The following is a 20,027-nucleotide window of genomic DNA, read 5'->3' as shown; positions in this document are numbered from 1 at the left end:
AAATGTGTAAGAAAGGTACTATTTTCTTATAAATTGTTTACGAAACATTCATCAATTTTTGAACATGAGGGAATTCCCAGGACATGTTAAATAATGTCTTATGCTACAGATTCCTTCATTGCAAGTGGCAGACAGCTCATCTTTTAAGCTTCATTTCCTTAGGAAATCAAGATAAAAGGAGAGGAAGAAACAAGTCCTAAAACAATACTCATATACATTGCAATTTGTCTAAACTGTAAAGTCCTCATTAGCATCAGATCTTAAGTAAATTTGAGTTTTACTTATGCTTGCTTATAATCCTTGAGTGTTTGTTCTGTTTGTGCTCTTGTGAAAACCCTAGTGATTCACCTGCAGCCACTGTCCTGAATAACCACATTTAACCTATTCTTCTTAACCTATTCTTTCAAATAGTATCACAAAAGAAAGTTTCTAGCAAAACAAAACACATACTGACAAACAGAAGTGCAAATAGATGTTGTTTTTATGTGTTTCCAAGAGCAAACATAAATGCTGAATGAATGAACAATCAAATGGGAGAGTTTTTCTCCTTTCTTACTGAACATAAAAGGTTAATGTTGGTCACTTTAGGCTACTTTTCATATTTCCTTGATGTAAACCAATAAGCCATGCTCTACTTTCTATTTTCTTCACTAAAGAGGACTACTTATTAATATTAACATATTTCCATGCAGAACGAGGTCCATTTTCTCCAGCCTAATAGGATTCTGGATTTCAAATAAAACATGGAAAACCTCCCCTCTAATTTACTCACAGCTAAGTTATGGAAGTACTGTTAGTGACCAAATACACCCTGTGTCTCTTTGGTTAGTCACGTTTAAGGCAGAAAGGCCTATTTGTGAGCACTATTTATGCTCTTAATTTCCACACTGCTCCTATTGACAACCTCAACCCGCGTGTGCGATTCCAATTGGGTTGTGAAATTAATATGGCTGTTTGCGTACATCAAGGGCAACCTGCACTCCTTTGAAAGAAAGGGCATTGCAATTATTGGTAGTAAAAACTCTACAAGCTTATAGTGCCATCTGTACTATCCAACACTTCCACCCATATCTAGTTGTATTGCTAACTTTGCGTTTCACAGCCTCTGAAAAAAAACAACCACCGAAGAACAACAGACATGCTTATACAGGCAAAATATTTTGAATCTCACCCCATTAGCCAACACATCTATTTAAACTATCCTAATGATTTTTATCTTATTGAAAACTACTCTTCCATAATCTACTCTATGGAAAATAGATCCAGAGATCTTCATCACAGTGAATGTAAGTTCTAAAACCTTTTGCAAAAGAGCTCTTGCAGGCTTCTACAGCGCCTGCTCTGAAGGCACCTCCATCAGACCAGCTCCTGCTGCTCTGAGATCAGTTGGATTTCTTCAGTTTGGCAGGGCCTCTGCTTTTTTCTGGGTGGATAACGTATAAGTGTATTGCATACATATGTACCTGTACAAAGAGCTCCAGGATTTGCAATGGGTTCCGTAATTATTACCTGCAGTATGTGTGAAAGAAGTTTCTACTGACATTAATGGAAATAACAAAGATATTATCAATCCAAAACATGCTGTTATGAAGTGGCATATTTGACTTCAAATATCAACAAAGAAACAGCTTGATTCATCCTAAAATCATCTTTAAATATTAAGCAATGTCAGTGACCACATCTGAGGGAGAGGAGTGAAGCACACTTCTAGCAGCACAAGCAGGATTCTTTTCACACAGGGATTAAACCACAAGGAACCTTTTAATAAACCAAAAATGTTACCTTCTTCCTTCCCTATAAAGGTAGCGAAAGCAAATATTTACTTCCTGACTTACAACAAGTTTCAGATTGGGGGTTTTTGTTCATACGGAAATTGCTGGGACTTTGCTGGCAAAAAGTTTCCAAAGATTCATTTATTTTCACCTCCATTTTCGATTACACCCAGTAATGGCGGAGGGCAGGATCAGCTAGCCAGAAACCATCACAAACATCCCAATAAATTTGAAGATCCAGTATATGACTAGTGTCACAGCCTTCGGATTCAGATCAAGGTGTAAGACCTTTCAGGCAGTGCTTATTTTTTCGGTTCTCTTGCCTTATACCTTAGGTGTAGCATGGATTGGGGTTAGAAGTTCTCTTACTTATCCTTCAAAAGATAGGTCCTCCGATTACTTGCTTTTCCCAACTATCACAATAATTTCATAACCAGCGGCCACAACAAGCTCTGGAGATAAAATATGGACATCAACAGTGAGAATGAGCTGGCCCTTAAGGGCACAAAGCTGTGCTCTTCTTCATTATCCTCCTGGCTAGACAGCTATCTACACAACGTCCTTCCAGCCAGTAAGTGCTGGGCAAGGACATCAGATCGCTGGCTCCCAACTCAGAGGGCAGCACTGAGAGTCCAGATGAAGTTTTTTTGGATAAGCTGGCATTTCTCTCCGGCCCTTCCTCAGGGTGTCCTATAGCTACACCACTGTGTTACAACAAATGTGAAAGTTTCTGAGGGGAAGAGGGTTGAACAAGGGTTAACATGGTGCTTTCTCCTCTTACCAAAGTGATGTCATTTCCCCCCCCTCCCCGAAAGTATCTGTTGCTTGGTTGTTTACATACTGAAGTTAATTTAAAATATATATTATAGACCTGCATGGTTTAAAATTGAATGGATTCTCATATCTGAAGACATTTATACAAATTTAATTTAAACCTCCAGTGCTTCAGTGTTATTAAAAAGTATTTGTTTTTAGCCACAAACTACCCATTTCCCTCATTTTCCATATTTTCCACCAAAAAATAAAGACTAAGAAAACAGAAGTACTGATACATTGTAGAAATTGTCCCAATGAGTTTATAATCCAGTGTAAGTTACACAGTACTGATAAGTAAAGGAAGTTCAACCAGACAGTTTAATCCTCCAATTTCCTGTCTTCTAATCAGCCACTGAGTCCTCTGGCTTTAAATTAGAAACACTCATGGCAATATTCAGGACAGGTGAAGGAAAGGAGTAGAAAACAACTAAGGCAAATCCTTGTAGGGAAAAGGAGGCCACGTATAGAAAACGAAGATACTATAAAGTATGTATAACCATGCACTGAATACATATGTTCAAGTTAAATAGTTATTTATGGAGTTTAGCAACTCTGAGAAGGAATGATTTTATTAAAAACATTTATACAGCAGCTAAGCAGTGTATGAACACACACGAGAGTTACTGTATAAAACAAAGAAAACCCATGCTGCAACGGTACGCTGTTAATACTTATTTTTATAGACGCAGGAGCAGGGTAATTATTAATACCTGTATGATTTCTGATATACAGATAATTATAAGTAGGAAGCACAAATCGGCAAAGCTACAAATGGTTCCACAGCATGTGGGGATCGTCAGGATAAACTTAGATGGGAGTACATACATGCAAGTATATATGGATACGGTCAAGGATTTAACTAGAAATACTACTTGTGAGCGTTTCACCCTTCTGGACATTTTTAGCTTTGGTAGTAACAATTAGCTTTCCATATGATGAAATTAAATATTTATTAGATGCGCCATTATTTTTAAATCTCATTTGCAATGAGATTTATAGTGAGGATTCCACTGATTTTTGATACAAGGAAATACTAGTAATATTCTGAAATTTTATTTTTTTACTGCATAAATTACCTGAGCAATTTCAGCTATTCCTTATAAAAATGGAGCACAGATGTGTGAAAGAAAAACGTTTACTAAGAGCTTAAGTGAAAAAATGATGGCGAGTTAGAAACCTTTCAAGTAACAAAATGACCATTTCAAGTCCAGTCTGACTATCTTTGATAAATTGGCTTTTAAACTTATGGCATCTAAAGAAAATAAAGGCGTATACACTGAACTATGGAGCAATAGCTGGATAATAAAACTAGAAAACAATTATTTCGGAGAATGACTGAAGACCTGCGTTAGCTGTCGTATTCAATAACAGCAGTTTGCTAACTCGGACATGGAGTCATTTGAAATGGCTCCTAATTTATTAATGAGGCTATTTTCTTCAGATGTTTCACAAAGGAGAACAGTTTGGGGTTTGAAAGTCTTCGGACTGAGCTAACTCAAATCATGGGGCAAAGTTGGCTCTCAGGCGCTCAGGTAAGTAAACCTGGACTCGCTCCACTCCTCTTAACACAGCGACTCCAGGCTTATGGCAATGTAAACCCTAAGCAGAATTTGGTCCAAGGTCTTTATTTTTGTGTTGTCAAGGAGAATTTTCCTCCAGTTTACACCTTTGCTCAATAACCCTGTGCAAAGGAATTTTGCAGACAATCCCTTATTAAACATACAGAATAGTCACATCACATTGGCTTGCTAGAGCAAATAATTAAAATAATCAGCTTGAGATAAATGTTTATAAGAGTAGCACAGCTGCACATATTTGTTACAAATGCAAGACAGTACTGAAACTTTTCTATGACTAACCCTTTAGTGTCTCTATGACAGCAGCAAATTTGACTAGGAAGTGCCAATGATTAAGAAATAATGACCATATTTCCAAGAAAATAAATCATCTCCTACCTTCTGGCCGCTACACCGGTTAAAGTATTTGCTATTACATATATATTAAAGGATATATAGTTCCTTCTCACACAAATTTACAGCATTTTGGGGGGAAGTTTTCTGCTAAAGTCTCACATTACAATATAGCCAAAATAACTGTTCCTGCATTTACTTGATTAAAGCATAAGAAAAAATAGATTTGGGTGTCAAGATTGCCTGAAAACTGTGGTGACAGATGCAATTTTTGCCAAAATGCACAAATACTGCGGGTTCTACCGAAATAGTTTGAAACATTTCTAACTGTCTACAAGAAAGATAAATAACATTTTCCTTTTACTTTGACCTCGCGCTATTTTGGCAAGTAAGATAAAATATATTAGCCATTCCATCAGATGGCTGGAGAGAAAAACTAGCTGCGATGAGGGAAACCGAATTAAAGGAGCATTAATAAAGATTATCTATGAAAGAAAATAAGGTCAAAATTAGAACTCTGCATTTTAAAGGCACCTTTCAAAACCGCAAGCTGCTTTGCCCAATGCTAAAATCCATTCATTTTCCTAATCATGCAATCACCCAATCTCCATTATCTCCAGCTAGCTATAAACATGCTATAGACTGGAGTGAAAGAGGGAGAGTGTGAGGTTGAGAGACAGAGAGAGAAAGAAAGAAAGAAAGAGAGAGAGATTACTACCCCCAGCCTTTTATAAAGCCGTTTCTTTCATTATAACAGGTCTTTTCATCAAAATGACACAGAACCTTTAAATTTGGGCATAATACTCCAGTACAGTACCCAGCTAGAGCTCAAAATGGATTTCGAACCTGCTCCAGAAAGAAAACAAACTCCCTCGTTTGACACACAAATTGTTTACGATTCATTAAAAAGCAAAATTGCATATCACAGTGCTGGCAGCTGAGTCCATATGGGTGCAAGGGGTATTCACTCATCTCTTTGTATGCTGGCAGTACCAAACCGAAGTTTAGCACTGTGCAGCTGAGATTTTGTGCAGCCAGACGATGCATGAGGTAATTTTAAAAGCTTTTTTTTTGTTGTTGTCTTTAAAACATTAAAATCTGCTCTCTAGCTTACTTTTGATTAAAAGAATGGGGCAAAAGTGGTGATGTTTTGGGGGTGAAAAGAAATAGAGATATCTACTTTTTGTTGTACGGTTTAGACTGCACAGACTGTATGAAAAACTGCTTCTTAGTCCATCAATAACTGGAAGTTGGTACAAAAATTATTTGCAATTAACACATCTATTGTAAAGATCTTGAATTATTCATTTCAGTTAAAAATACCATCTCTTTCAGCTAGCACAACTTCTACAAAACAAGGCTATTTTAATGGGGTGGGTTTTTTTTTTGTTCTCTTAGAAAATAAATGGTGTGACGTTCAAGTTTAAGGAGAACTTTCTGCAATGTTTAATCTAAACAACAGCATGTGTGGTTATAAAACTGTTTATTTTTAGGCAAGTGCATTACTAAATGTTTCCAGCATTACTACATATTATATTCACAGTACTAAAACATGTGTGAAATAGATGTGACTGAAATGAAACTTCCTCGGACACTTTCTATAGGGTGTAAATAACTGCTAAGTAACATTTGAAGATACTTATGAAAAAATAAACCACGGACGTACCTCATCATAAAAGCAGCTGATAGACAATAAAAGAGGAGTGGTAATAAAATATACAAATGGCTGAGAATAAGACAAAAAATCACAGCATGCTCTAAATCGTGTGGTTAAAACAGGTACTTGAAAACTTTGCTTTGAAAATGATAACAAAGAATCAATAGCCTTATTTACAGGGGTTTAACAAGCTAGAAAAAAAAAGTCACATGAATAATCAACAGTTTATGTGCATGCAAATACCCCTTCCCCCTCCAACTTCCCCTGGCAGAAAGTCTAATTGGAAAATCAGTACTATAAGTAAAGTGGTTAGACTTCCCTATTGCCATTAACCAAAAGCTGCATGTTACATTTCACTGGCAACCGCTGGCAAACCTCTAATAGACAGTTAAAAAAAATTAAGAGTTTAGACAAAACAAAATGGATAAACCCCGAGCCCAAACACCTTTAAATACAAGCCACATGATATACACAATGGCCACCACCAAGCTGCAGAATAAAAACCTTCCGGATCTCACTTTTAAAAGTCTTTCAAGTCCTCAGAGGTCTTAAACTTTCCAAATGATACCAAAATTGGTCCGGGGCGGCGAAGGGGAGGGAAAGCCCCCGACTTGTTTCAGCGTATCATACAATGAAAGTGATCATGCCTTGTTTTGTAATTCCACTCGCCAGTCCTTTTTTAACTGATATCTATGTGAAATGAGCTGAGGTTCACGGTCCAGTTAGGAGCGGATAATACATTCATTGTCCTGGCAGCAAACTTTTCCTCTCACTGGAAGAATTCACGCTTGCCACAAGAATAATAATTACAGAAAACTAAAAATGCGCTGCTAACGAATTAATCCCTAACGGACAACACGCTAACGAGGGCAGTAATGATTTGAGGACTCTCTTCCTCACAACAGGACTTGCATCTTCTGCCACAATGGGCTATTGTGCATCCTCCTAACTCACTATACCTCTTATAGATTCAAGATGTCAAAGGTTGTCTGGCCCGGCTGACCATGACATGCTAGTTAACTCGTTCTACGGAGCACGTTGGGACTTTAGGGAAACTTTAATTGCGCCCAAAAGCAGCTAGAGCCAGACTCTGCGGGATCTGTAACACATGGCTCCAGGTCAGCACAGCCCGGTAACCTGTTCTAACGTAAACAAGCGGAGGGAAAAAGTTAGCTCAGGGTCTCCGAGGAAAGGCAGCACCTCGCAAAACACGCTCCTCTCACACGTGATGATTTTACACCACGACACTCCCGCACCGGTCCAGGCTTTGACAGGAAAGCAACTTGCTTTGTAACGGACTGAACTTTCCACCTCCCCTCTTTACAAAATACCGCATGGGAAAAAATGCACACGCACACGAACGCTTGAAAGCGGCAGATAAAGTAAAACAAACTGAGCGTTAGGCAGCCGACTGAGACAAGTTTCTCTGCACAAGGCTTTGCAAAACTACTTCTTTACATAGGGTTTTTTTCTTTTTTTCCTTTCCCCCCTTAAGGAGAATTGAAAAAGCTTCCCTCTGGAAACTGTAGTGCACATTAACGGTCTCCTGTTACACAGGGGAAAGCACACAAGTGGGACAAGTGTGAGGCTGCTCTACTGAAGAGTGTGAAAAAAATCAAATGTTAATTTGATAAATGTGAGGTCTGGGACATTTTGTCAAAGAGGGAGGGAAAGTAGAAAAGGGAGGAAAAAAAAAAAAAAAAAAAAGGCAGCCCTGCTGCCAACTCACCATCCACCAAGTTCTGGCCGAGATGTCGTAGCAGAGCTGCCATTTGATGGAGCCGTCGGAGGTTTTCCCTGCCATTATGCTGTCAGCAAGCTTCATCTGATGCTAACTCACGGGAGATAAGACACCTAATTGAGAAAACATTTGCACTGGCATGTTGGGCAACATGTAGCCCGGTCCATACCATATGGAATCATGGGTAAAAAAAAAAAAATCTCCTTGACAATGAACCAATCTCTCACAGACCCAGTGGCAAGGTGAAGTGGAGATGAAAAGTCATCTGCTCCTAAGCACTGTCTTCTCCTCTCTCTCTCTCCCTCTCTCTCTCTCCCTGTCTCTCCCCCTCTCCCTCTCTCACACTCCTCTTTCTTTTTTTTTTTTTTAAATAAGAACCCACTGCTCAACATCAAAGAGAGGCGGTCAAAATTAGGGCTTCATCACTCAGATGATTTTGGTCTGCAAGGTTTTTCTTTCCTTTCCTCTGTTTTTTTTTTTTTTTTGCCTTTTTTAAGAAGAATAAAGAGATTTAATAGGACAAAGGCAGGTAGTGGACTGCGGAGGGAGATCGCCACAGGCTATTAGCCTAAAATTTCTGCTTGACAGATGGAACTGCTTAGAGACTATCATGCAATGTTTTGGGTGGGTTTTTTTGTGTTTTTTTTTTTTTTTTTTTAAAAAGACTTTCAGTCTGATTCAGTATCTGTTTATCGCAGCTACTTTGCTCATGTACGTGACCGAGGGGGGGAGAAAAAAGACTGAGCAAAAAAAAGAATGCTTTTTTCTTTCTTTCCTTCATAATTGTGCATATAACCATTTAAGCAGTAAAAGGCAAAGCAAAAAGTATAAACTGTTCAAGTTTATTTCTCGAGTCAGTGTCAGCAGCTTTCTGAAGGAATCAAACGCTCTTTCGGTTTTTTTTGAGACCTTAAAGTTTTGGCTTTTTGTTCCTTCTTGATTTTAGATACCAGATCTTATTGTTTAAATGACTGACTTCTCATAGGAAGGTTCAAATAGCTGAAGTGCTCTTAAAGAACAGAACAATTCCCTCCCTACATTTTTAATACGGTTTTGCTACCATATTTTTTGAAGCTGGTTTTTAGTGTTGCACTTCCTAACACCATCAGGTCATACCCAGCAAAGCCTCACAGCGGGTCGCTTCTCCCTGCTGCAAAACTTCTTCACAATATCCAGAATTTAGGTGAGGAATTGACAGATAACTTGGAATAAACACGACCCCAAACCAAAGAGTTTGGAAAAGTTATAGAATCCCGCTGTGGTCCACTATTAAAATCCTTTCCCGGAAAACAAAGTAAAAGACAATCAGACATTTTCCCATCTCTATTTCCCACTTCTAGTGTGCTATAAATGCAACAAAAGTATTACTTTTATGACAGCTGAGGCTCAAACAGGCAGGGAATGCTTTCCATTTAAGTCACCCTGTTGTACCACACGAGCAATGGTTGCTTGCCTGTGGCCACCACCACTTCAGGACAGGGCACTTGGATCTATACAGTGATGCCTTTCCTCAAGTGCTCACAAAAATGAACTTCTGAAGCGGCAAAGGGACTCTCAGAAATACATCTTAGGTCCATCGAGCTGTGGCTGATACAACTCAAACAGCCACACTCTGCAAATCTTTTCATGATTTGGACACAAGAGGAAAATGTATTAAAATATCCACTCAATTTTAAACAATATCCACTTCTGTTTGTATCAAAGAGGGGAGCTCGTGGGCGCACAATCCTCTGTTTGACTGTTTTGTGTACTAACTATTCTTTAACTATTTGGCTACGGCAAAATGATCATTCCCGGCTGCACAGATTACAGAACTGCCATTCAGTACAGGACAGAACTAACTTTCATTGAGCTCCACTAATACCTTCAGATTGCTGTCATGTGCGAGATGATAAGCAAATGATTTAGGGTAAACACAAACCGCTGATGTAACATGCAGGGGTTAGTCCTTTTTTTCGCCCCAGCCTTAATCTGGACTGCACAAAAAATACATTAGTGCATGAGCTACGCAACTTCTTAGCACCCCAGTTTGCTTTTTTTGCTCCAGATAGCAGGTACAATCCCACTGCCATTTACAGGAGAGGGTCTGGCTAGCATGGGAAGTGTTAAGTTTTAGTCTGAGTCCAGGGAAAAAAAACAAACCATGGACACAGCGCCAGGAACTGTCCTTGCTCTGGCTGGCCAAAGCATTTATCGTCTTCTGTTACTGCAGGTTCATTAACACTACCTGCCCTTTCTGTGCCTTGCTGCTTACTGAAAGATCCCTCCTTCCAAATAATCACACTAAATATAAAGTAAAATGCTTAAGTAACAATCGGCCTTTGAATCGGTGTCAGATTCAATTTGCTGCTGCTCTCTCAGCTCCTACCTCTCAACCCAAACAACTCACCCACCCTGCTTATTATTTATTTAGTATTTCATACCCAGTTGTGCTGCACGTCATTCCAGTCAAGTTCTGATAAATCTCTCGTTGGACTATATGGCTTTTCATCACCTGATGCACTTATACATCTACTGACAAACTCTCTCGATTGCCGTACTAACCACTGCTTTCAGAGTGCTTAGGTCATCCTCTACCAATATAAGACTTCCCAATATTAATTATAAACACACTGAATAAATATGTTTTTAGAAGAGCATGCACTTTCCAGCTTATGAATGACAGAAGCATGAAACCATTTCCTTCCTGAAAGTATAGTAGTTCTGTGCAAAGAAATGAGGAGTGCTGTTAGTTAACAGTGTTTTAAATTCACAACAATTAGGTGCAGTTAACTTTGCCATTGTTCTTTCTGATGCTAGGGCTGGTGGGTTCTTACCCATAGAGCAATTATTCCTTTCATAAGCGGCTGTTGTTAATAGCATTAAAACAAGATTAAATACAACATGTTAAATATTGCAATTATTGTGGAAAATAAAATTATTTGGTGAGCATAATGGGGAGCAAATCAAGCATTTAACATGATCCAGGAAATGCTACTCCAAACAATTGCATTTGTTTTATGCAATTTTTCCCCTTTGATTGCTGACAGATGCCGTTTTGGAAACAAACATCTAAGTAGTTTTCCTTCAATCAGGAAAAAAACCACACACCAGAAAATGGCTACATGTTTTGAATTTAACTCTTGTCAATCAGCATTCTGCACAACACTCCCTGTGAATAGTACTGGGACAAAACGATGCCTTCCAAAGACTAATAAGCCACAAAGATATTTGCTTCTAAATCAGATCTGTTCCTGAGAAAGAAAAAGCCTTCACACAGCATAGACATTTGTGCAGACACAGCTGCAAAATGAAAATGTTTGTAATATATGAGTGATATTTCAAGTTGGAAGTAAGGTAGGTGTATGTGTTTGTGGGCTACAGGAGAAGAGATTTGTTTTCCAACAGCTTTAGGCCTCAAGCAATGGATCCAAGTACTTGCCAGTTGCTTTCTGACTTCCTACTCGAGAAGTGGCCAACTACCCACAAATAATTTGCTTAATTGTTGAGCAGAGTTACCTGCTGCAGCAGAAACAGTGTGAACATCTCCTTCTCTCTCCCCTCGGCAGCATATTCGTATGAGGATATTGTAGCTATCAAGTGTACGTACCCAGGAATGAACGCTAAAAAAGGCTAATAAAGTATATTAATTCAGATGACTGTATCAAGCTGGCATTTTACAGTCTACTGGAAACTGAATGCATGAGAGCATTTAGAAATGTTGGCATAGCGGGTGGTTTCTCCAAATGTTGGCTTCTACTGTTCATGTTGGTAAAAGAAACACAGCAGAACTGCGGGCAGCTCCCGCTGCTAGATGTGTTTTTAGGATCTTAATGCTCTTTACTAGATCATCTATTAATTGTATAGTATCCATTGCTCATTACTCTTTATTCCCTTTACTTCCCCTATTTCTTCAGTTGCAATTGCTCAGAAGCTTTTCAGCTGATTGCAACAGTGTGATTTTAGATCTGTTCCTAATCTGGGAGGCGTTTTCCTCAGGAAACCTGAACTTAGATGAGTTACGAAGAGGATTTCCTTATCTCGAACAGCGACAATTATTTCAAGAGCCACATGGGAGCAGGCAGTTGATTTTTGGACAGCCTCTGAACTTATGCAAAGTTGCTGACAACGAGTGTGTTCTAGCTTTTGGAAATCCTATAATCCTGGCTTCAATCAAGAGGATCTGCTGTTGCTGAAGGCGTAAACAAGGAGAGAAGCAGCATGTGACCAGTGCTCCTGCACCTTCAAGGACTCCTGAGCTAAAACAAGTGCAACAGTAAAGCTTCTGCTGGATACTCAAAATGACACACACGTTTTGGATGATCCTGGTGAAGATCCTGCAGGAAAGTTGTCTTTGGACTCTGCATTTTCCCCTGTAGCTGTGTTGTGTATATTTCTCCCCACTCCCCTCTCACTCCTTTGATTTTCTTCTTGCCATCTGTATTCCCCTTTTGCCTCATCTGAAACAAGCATCAAGATCTTGTTTCTGACAGAACGGTCTGTCAATATGGAAACACACTGACATCACAGACAGTGCTGTGACTTCATGTCTGAAGGAAACAGGAGGAACAGATGAAAGGAGTGAAGGGAATGGAATGACACATGCAAACATTTTTAAAAAAATAAGTAAAAATTCTTCTCTATCAATCCGAAATGTAAAGGAACATAAAACAGATTTATTTTTAAGCCTAAATATAACCAACTATTTCTTAATCTGTGACCATAACTCAGCACATTTCAACATGCTTTTCACCCAAGAGTGGTAACTCTCCCTTGCGAGTGTGTGACAGCCAACACGACCTCTTGAGGAAGACTAAATGGGGACTGATCTGGAAAAAAGCTTGTATCAAGCGTAGTGCTGATACCTGGCAAAAGCCTTTAGAGGGAAATAAGGACTCCCGTCCCTGGACTAATGTAAAACATCTCAGTAAATGCAAATTCATACAATTAAAGTATTTATCAAAACCACAAACTCAGTTCTGATGCAGCTGGATCAAAGGTAGCATTACCCCACTGATGGGGGGGGTACAAGATGTACCCAGAAAATATTCATATTATACAGGCAGGTAATAATTATCGCTTTACTATTTTCTGTTTTCTACCTAGAATGAAATAGTAACAGAAGTGTCCAACTGTTATTTATATTACTAGCTTTTTTGCTATAAGAACTTGGGAGGAGTTAGAAGCTCTGCATTTCCTTTATTATTTGACATATGTATTTTAGCTCTAACATTAGGGGGCACCCAGAAGATATCACTTTCCTGCCACCTCCAGAGCCACTATAATAAGGAGAATCGTAACTAGTAGGAGAGGAGCTCAAGAAAACTAAAAGGTTAATATATTCTAACTAGATGTTGGGTATAGAATGTCAGATCTGTCAAATTTCATTACAGTTTGCTGCTCAATGAAAAAGATTTGATTTCTTTTGCCACTGTCCTACTATGTTCAAGTCACACAGTGCCAGCAGCAACCAGCCAACGACCACAGGCTGGCACTGAGCGGGCCCGAGTGGGAAGCCAGCCGCAAGGACCATCTGTTTCCGATTTCTAGCGAAGCCAAGATGTGCAGTGAAGTGCATTCCATTCACCCAGCCAGCCTTCTCCCTGCTCAAGTTATTAGTGTTACAAGTGAAATTATCTTTTCCAAACAGCAGGGGAGCTATAATCCTTATGGAACAAGACTTGAGAAAAGGGGAAAAAAAAAAAAAAAAAGAGGAGGAAAGAAGAAAAAGGATAGAAAAAAGCCCCCCCAAACACCCTCCTTCACCCAAACATCTTTTGTTAAAGTTGTCGATGACACTGTTTGTAAATTTAATTGCCATGTTCACGGGTTTTAGAATTTTAAAGGATGTTTGATTAAGAACTATATCCTCTAAGGGAAGAATACGCACGTCAGTTCATGGGATCTAATGCAATAAACCATTCAAATATATTTAGAGTGTTATTTATGAATAAAGTTAAAAATGACAAGATGAATGCTCATTTAAGTGTCTCTAACATTTAGTGCCTTGAAAAACATCATAGGTTTTAAAGTATAATTTAAAGTGAGAATGCATAAACAGTGCTAATTACATGCTACTTACATTGTTTCAATATGTAATGCATATGTTTAACCTCTCCCAGAAAGGATTGGTCTTGGCACAGCAATTGTGGGGATTTAAGGATATGCTAAACTGATAACTGCAGAATGAGCTCTGACATAGGATATTGGTCTCCTCCTGTTACCTAAATGCCAGGTGAAACCAAAGGATTTCTAGAAGGGTGAGTGGAAAGGGGAGGAAGGGGGGGGGGAAAAGACAACACAATGAGGCGAAACTGAGAAGTTTATTTTCAAAGGGGGAAACATTTATCCTTTGACACCATTCCATTCCAGTGACTTTATTTCTAATATACCATGAGATTAATGATGTGGCTACTGTCACTGTGTCTGATGAACACTGGCAGAGCTGTGGAACAGTTGCTCCCTCTGCTATTATTGGATATATTTGTAAATTGGCATATATAAGATGAACTTGTGCTGTGTGCCAGCTGATTGGAAAAGATCTCATTCAGGAGGACGGAATTCTTGTTTTCCTATTGAACTTTATAATATACAGTTGGTTTAAGATTGGCTGATTAAAAAACTTGTTTAAATTAACAATGTTTGACAGTTTTCATGTCATATAATAATCTCAATATGACTCTTATGCAAATCAATTGCAGATAATTAAGGAAGGAAATTATCATCACGAAACAGATTCTTGATGTACCAGAGGCGAGTCAATATTTAAGCCTTTGCTCAGGGAGGGCACAACTGCTGAATGTAGCCATAAGCATTCACCATCTATCCCCAAATGATTATTCTTTCAAAAGTAATGCTATCATAAAAGGAAATACAGAATAGCTTGTTCCATTCATGTTCTTAGTTCCTTTCAATCTGCTTTTACAGGTCTGAAACCATTGTCTTGAGTGGCTGATACCATACAAAGAAGAATTGTTGAGATGCCTGAAACCTAATTACTTGAAGAGCCCCCTCCATAGGTGTTATCTTTTATCAGTGCCTTCAGTGGTGCAACTGGACACTGGTTGGCTTTGCTTTAGGACATTATTTGAGATATGGCTAAGCTGATATTAACACAAATCATAACCCCATTGCAACTTTTCTGTGTATTCAGAAACATCTGCCATAGTTGCATCATTCCCCATCTTTAAGATGTCCTGTTTTGCTATAAGTAAAATGTATTTCAGGCTCTCTGGTCCTGTAAGAAACAATCCTTTAGATTTCTACATGCAACCTTGCTCCCAATGTAGGTAAAGTAGGAAGAGGAGTGGAGAAGGACCCAAAGACCACAAGTAGGAACTGTGGGATTGCTCCAGTTTCTATGTTTAAGGTCTAAAGGTTTTGGGAAGAGAGAGAGAGAGAAGCCAGCAAGTGAAAATGATGAAGCTCTACACACTTCCATCATTAGCTTGGTCAGAAATTGGAGGCTGAGAACTGGTGTGACTTGGGTGCACTATTTATTTGTATAGGCAAAGGCAAGCCTCATATCCCCTCCTTTTAAGTTTGTAGGTAACATCATGGAACTGAGGACTACGTTTGGGTTCCAAGACTGCAGTGTCACACACCATAGGAAACTAATCTTTGAATCTATGCTTTTCAGTTTTACTTTTTTTCTCCCAGTTTCTGATGAGGATTTGCTGTAAGTGACTCATAGTGAAAAATAAGATTTTACTATTAATCAGGAAGGATAGACAAGTCCTCAAAGTCTCCCTGGAAATTGCTGTCTTGCATAGGACCTATTGAGTCCAACAGTGCTGGTGGACTTTCAGGCAGCAGTGCTAAATCAGTGTCTTTTATCATCTATAGCTACATAAAAGACTGCGACTTCTCCTTCCTAATGAGAGACTTCTGTAATGCTCTCTGCTTAGGGCTATTCTTGAGGAATAAGGAATCCAAGACAGATGTGGCAGTGACCATCATATTAATCTCAAAGACCAAATCCCTCAAAGCAAAGGAAATATGAACAATTAAAACAATAAATACACTGAATCATAGGAATTTCCAGGGCCCTCAGTACTAACTCCAGTTCCACACATTAATTTGTAATTCTTGAGCCATGAAAAAGTAAATCCTCTTTTGTTTAGAGAACAAGATTAAAATGCTACTAATATTGAAACCACTCCTGTTTGCTGGCTCATGTGTCTATTTAAATACCTGCCTATTTCTTTGCTTCACCTTGAGTGTCAAACTTGTCCTCTTGATAATACCAGCTGAATGGCAGCCAGCTGGCTGAACGGTGTAGGTAGATACCTAGAGAAGTGCTTTGCGAAGGGCTGAGCTGTAGGTAAGCAAATTTTGTTATCAAGATAGTATAATCCTTTGAAGTGGCTCTGGATTATTGAACACTTTACAGCAAGGTAACACTTCGGTGACTTCAAGATATATTTACACTCTTGTGTAATCTATGCACTGGACATCACATCATGAAGGAGAAATCTCTGAATGTAGTTTATTCAAAATACATCACTAGAAACATCCTTTTTGCAGTTAACTGGTCATACAGGCACAGGAACTTTGGAGGTGAAGTCTATAGCACTTTTGTCTCCTTGTGTGGTTTCTTTTCTTTTTCAAAACAGGTTTTGAAGATCTGCAGGAGTCTTAGTTGATCAAAAAACCCAACACAGAAGAATGCAGAAAAAGTAAGTTTCAACTAATCGAGTTGAAAAATTTTCATTAATTTAGAAGTGATGAAAATCTATTACTTAAGACTTTCGAAAATCAAATTAATACAAAATGTGGTGTACTGCTAGCAAAGGAGGTTATACAGAAATTCTAACTTTTAAACTTTCTTTGTATTCAACTGGACATTTCTGTTAAAATAAGACAATGTACCCATGAAAATCTTAATTCTTTATTGCCTTAATTCTGAAGGCCTGACTTCTTCCTTGTGCTAAGGGACTTCCTTTTTCAAAGGATAACTCTGACAGATATGAAAGCAATGGTCAGCATTCTAGGACACAAACCAAAAGATATGGATGCTGGGATTACAGAGTGCACCTTGATGCATTGCAGTCTTTTCCTGCCACAGGGATCCACCATTAAGATGACGACACTTTCTGTCTATGAAGGCTCCTTTGGAGGGGAACCCGACCGAGGGATGCTCCTAGAAGTTGCTAACAAATCACTTGCACCCTATATTTAACATAATCATGAGTCCCTTCTGGCCAGCACCGATAACTTCTCAAAAGGTGACTGGTAATTTTGAATGCCTGTAGGTAAAACAGAGGTGGTGGCCCTTCTGCTGCCACATCACCTTTTCCTCACAGGTTTTCTTGCAGCTCTATACTGGCAGGAATTTATAGCAACCCAGAAATCAGTCCAGATGCTGTGCTTTCATCTTCCTAGATGTCAAGTAAGGAGTAACTGTGAACTTGTCTCCATGCTCAGGGATCAGACGTGTTCAGTACTGAAAAGCTCAGGAATGCTTTCACAATGTACTTTGAAGCCTACTTGGTAGGAACAGCTGGAACGTACGTCTGCGTTACCAGCGAGCTGCTCTGATACTGTGAGCACAAACACAAGCTGAGTCACAGTAGATGACAATGCTGCTGACAAAATGTTTTAAGCTGCAAACTAAAACAACAATGGGATTATTTATGGACTGCAACTCTTATTATAATGTCAATAAATGTACTGGATAAATTCCCCTTCATTAGCTGGAAACCTCAGAAGGAAACAGAAATATTCTGGTAAACCACAAGCTTGTTCTTAGCAAATACATGGCTGCATTTCCACTGCAGAGGCATATCCAGACTGTTTCTTCACTGGGACAATAAATCTCTGGAAGTGAAAAACAGAGTCTATAAAAGCAAGACCTACAAAATAACGGGGTGTGACACATGGCCCTCAAGGCCCCAGAGGATGACATTGGAAAGTACTGAGAGTAGCTTTTTTCTTTTTATGAATGGAAAACAAGTTCCCTGAGATCTACCATTCAACTCCAACCAAATGGTTGGAATGAGTCTCCTTCACTGTGGGAGGTGTTTGTTCTCTTATCTACTGGGCTGCCAACATACCAAAAAAAGAAAGTTGATTTGACCACCATATACCGAAAAAACCCACCAACAAAACTCCCAGATCAAAAGCACAGAAATAGTGTTACACCTCCCTGATTTCTGAGGCGCAGAAGGAGCAAGTCTTTCCTTGTAACATCTGGCTCCATAGATATTATGGATCAGTCCACATAATACATTGAATGTTCATAGTCCTTCCCCATCCAACCTCCTGACAACCTGTTCCAGGGCCTCCCCACCCTCACAGTAAAAAACTTCTTCCTTATATCTAACCTGAACTTCCCCTGTTTCAGTCTGAACCCATTACTCCTTGTCCTATTGCTGCAGTCCCTGATCAAGAGTCCCTACTTTTCCTTTCTACATCTGTGGGCCTGCAGCTTATCCTGCATCTAATGGTTTGCAAGCTATTTCCAGAATTGGAAATGTGTCACAGTTATCTGTGTAGAATTTTGTTTATTTGTAACATGACTCTAATGACACTTTGAATTTGCTTCAGAGGTTTTTTTCTTATTGTAAAGACAAGACACACAAACAATTGTGTCTGGGTCTAAGGACATTCTTAACCTCATTCAATTTATTTCAGATGCTGAGTCCTCAGGAAGGGGGACCAATGACTAATAAATGAGGTGTTTCCTCCTTCAGTATAAGTCACCTACTGGCATCAATAAGAAGCAGAAGAAAGACGTTCTCCTATTTACATGAGATAATACAGACAAATAGCTACATGAAGTAGGTAAGAGCATATTTCAAGTCCTGCATTTAGCATACCAGCTAAGCTTATCAAGAATAGCTTGTTCTCTTTGAGCAAGACTGGAAAACTATTTGCTAAGAAGGGAATACAGGGATAAGAATATGGCTTACACCAACAGGTAAAATGAAGAATCCAAGTCCTTCCTCATCAGCTTTCTGTTGAGCCTGTGTCAAGATCTACATTGCAATATTCCCATTTCAGAAACCCCAGACTTCGAATCATAGAATCACTAAGGTTGGAAAAGACCTTTAAGATCATTGAGTCCAGCCATTAACCCACCGCTGCCAAGTCCAGCACTAAACTATGTCCCCAAACGCCACATCTGCATCTCAAATCCCTCCAGGGATGACGACTCCACCACTTCCCTGGACATCCTGTTCCGGTGCAACCCTTTTGGTGAAGGAATTGTTCCTAATCTCCAATCTAAACTTTTTCTGGTGCAACTTGGGGCAATTTCCTCTTGTCCTATCCCTTGTTACTTTAGAGAAGAGTCCAACCACCACCTGGCTACAACCTCCTTTCAGGTAGTTGTAATCTATTTAATAAAATCCTTGCAATCTAACTAAACTATGAACCTGATGCTCAGCTAGGAAGGGACAAGAGCAGATCTCTGGGGTTGATGCTGGAGCTTTGGTAGCCCTGGCTTGCATGGGACACACTCTCCTGCCTGCATAACCTTCCCTTTCTCCCAGCTTGAGCCAGGTCATGGCAATGCAAAACCTGTCACACCATCGGTTTATTTTCCACTGGATAAAAATTATTCTCATATACTCTGCAGACAGCAGATACTAAAGAAGCCCTGAACAGAACATGAAGAGCTATGAGTATACCCACAAATGCATGTTTACACAAAATGTTGTTCCAATATATTTGGAAAATAAAGAGAGATGAATCTGTCAGTTAACTGTGGACAAGTTAATTGAGATAATTTCCCTCCCTTCCTTTCTTCCCACTAAACATCACCTACACTGTTGACTAAAACCTGCTTTTTCACTCAGTTTTGCAAATTATTTGCCTACACATTGGTTAGGCAGTCTTGCTTCTGGGTACTTACCAGGCCTGGAGTTTTTACCATCATAATATGAGGATTCAATGCAAGTAATTAGCAAAACATTATGTCAAGATGAAACACAAAGCAATGAGACGCCTACAAATTGCAGATGCTTTTCAGAAACAAGGCAAATCCTGCCTCTTGAAAGTGAAATAGTCATGACAGGAAGCAGAGGGAGAATTGTTTATCAAAGGATGGGGAAAAAACTCCAAACTAGTGCAAGTCCACAAGTTTCCCTGATGTAGCTAAAACAACAATTATGTTTTTGTTACTAAAGAGAAGCTTGTTGCAAGTACTG

At 39.1% G+C, this 20,027-nt stretch overlaps 1 long non-coding RNA gene across 1 annotated transcript; it reads left to right on the top strand.

The window, feature by feature from the left end:
* The first annotated feature begins 5,405 nt into the window (after nt 1-5,405).
* Nucleotides 5,406-19,577, top strand: LOC115611407. The gene is made up of 6 exons (XR_003992569.1): nt 5,406-5,548; nt 11,793-12,941; nt 13,998-14,135; nt 14,803-16,553; nt 18,511-18,660; nt 18,797-19,577. It is a non-coding gene; the product is annotated as an uncharacterized LOC115611407 (long non-coding RNA).
* The last annotated feature ends 450 nt before the right edge of the window (nt 19,578-20,027 follow it).

Source organism: Strigops habroptila, chromosome 8, assembly GCF_004027225.2.
Source record: "Strigops habroptila isolate Jane chromosome 8, bStrHab1.2.pri, whole genome shotgun sequence".
Classification (NCBI taxonomy): Eukaryota; Metazoa; Chordata; class Aves; order Psittaciformes; family Psittacidae; genus Strigops; species Strigops habroptila.
Note: the sequence above shows the minus strand (reverse complement) of the source record. Positions and strands in the feature narration are given on the sequence as shown.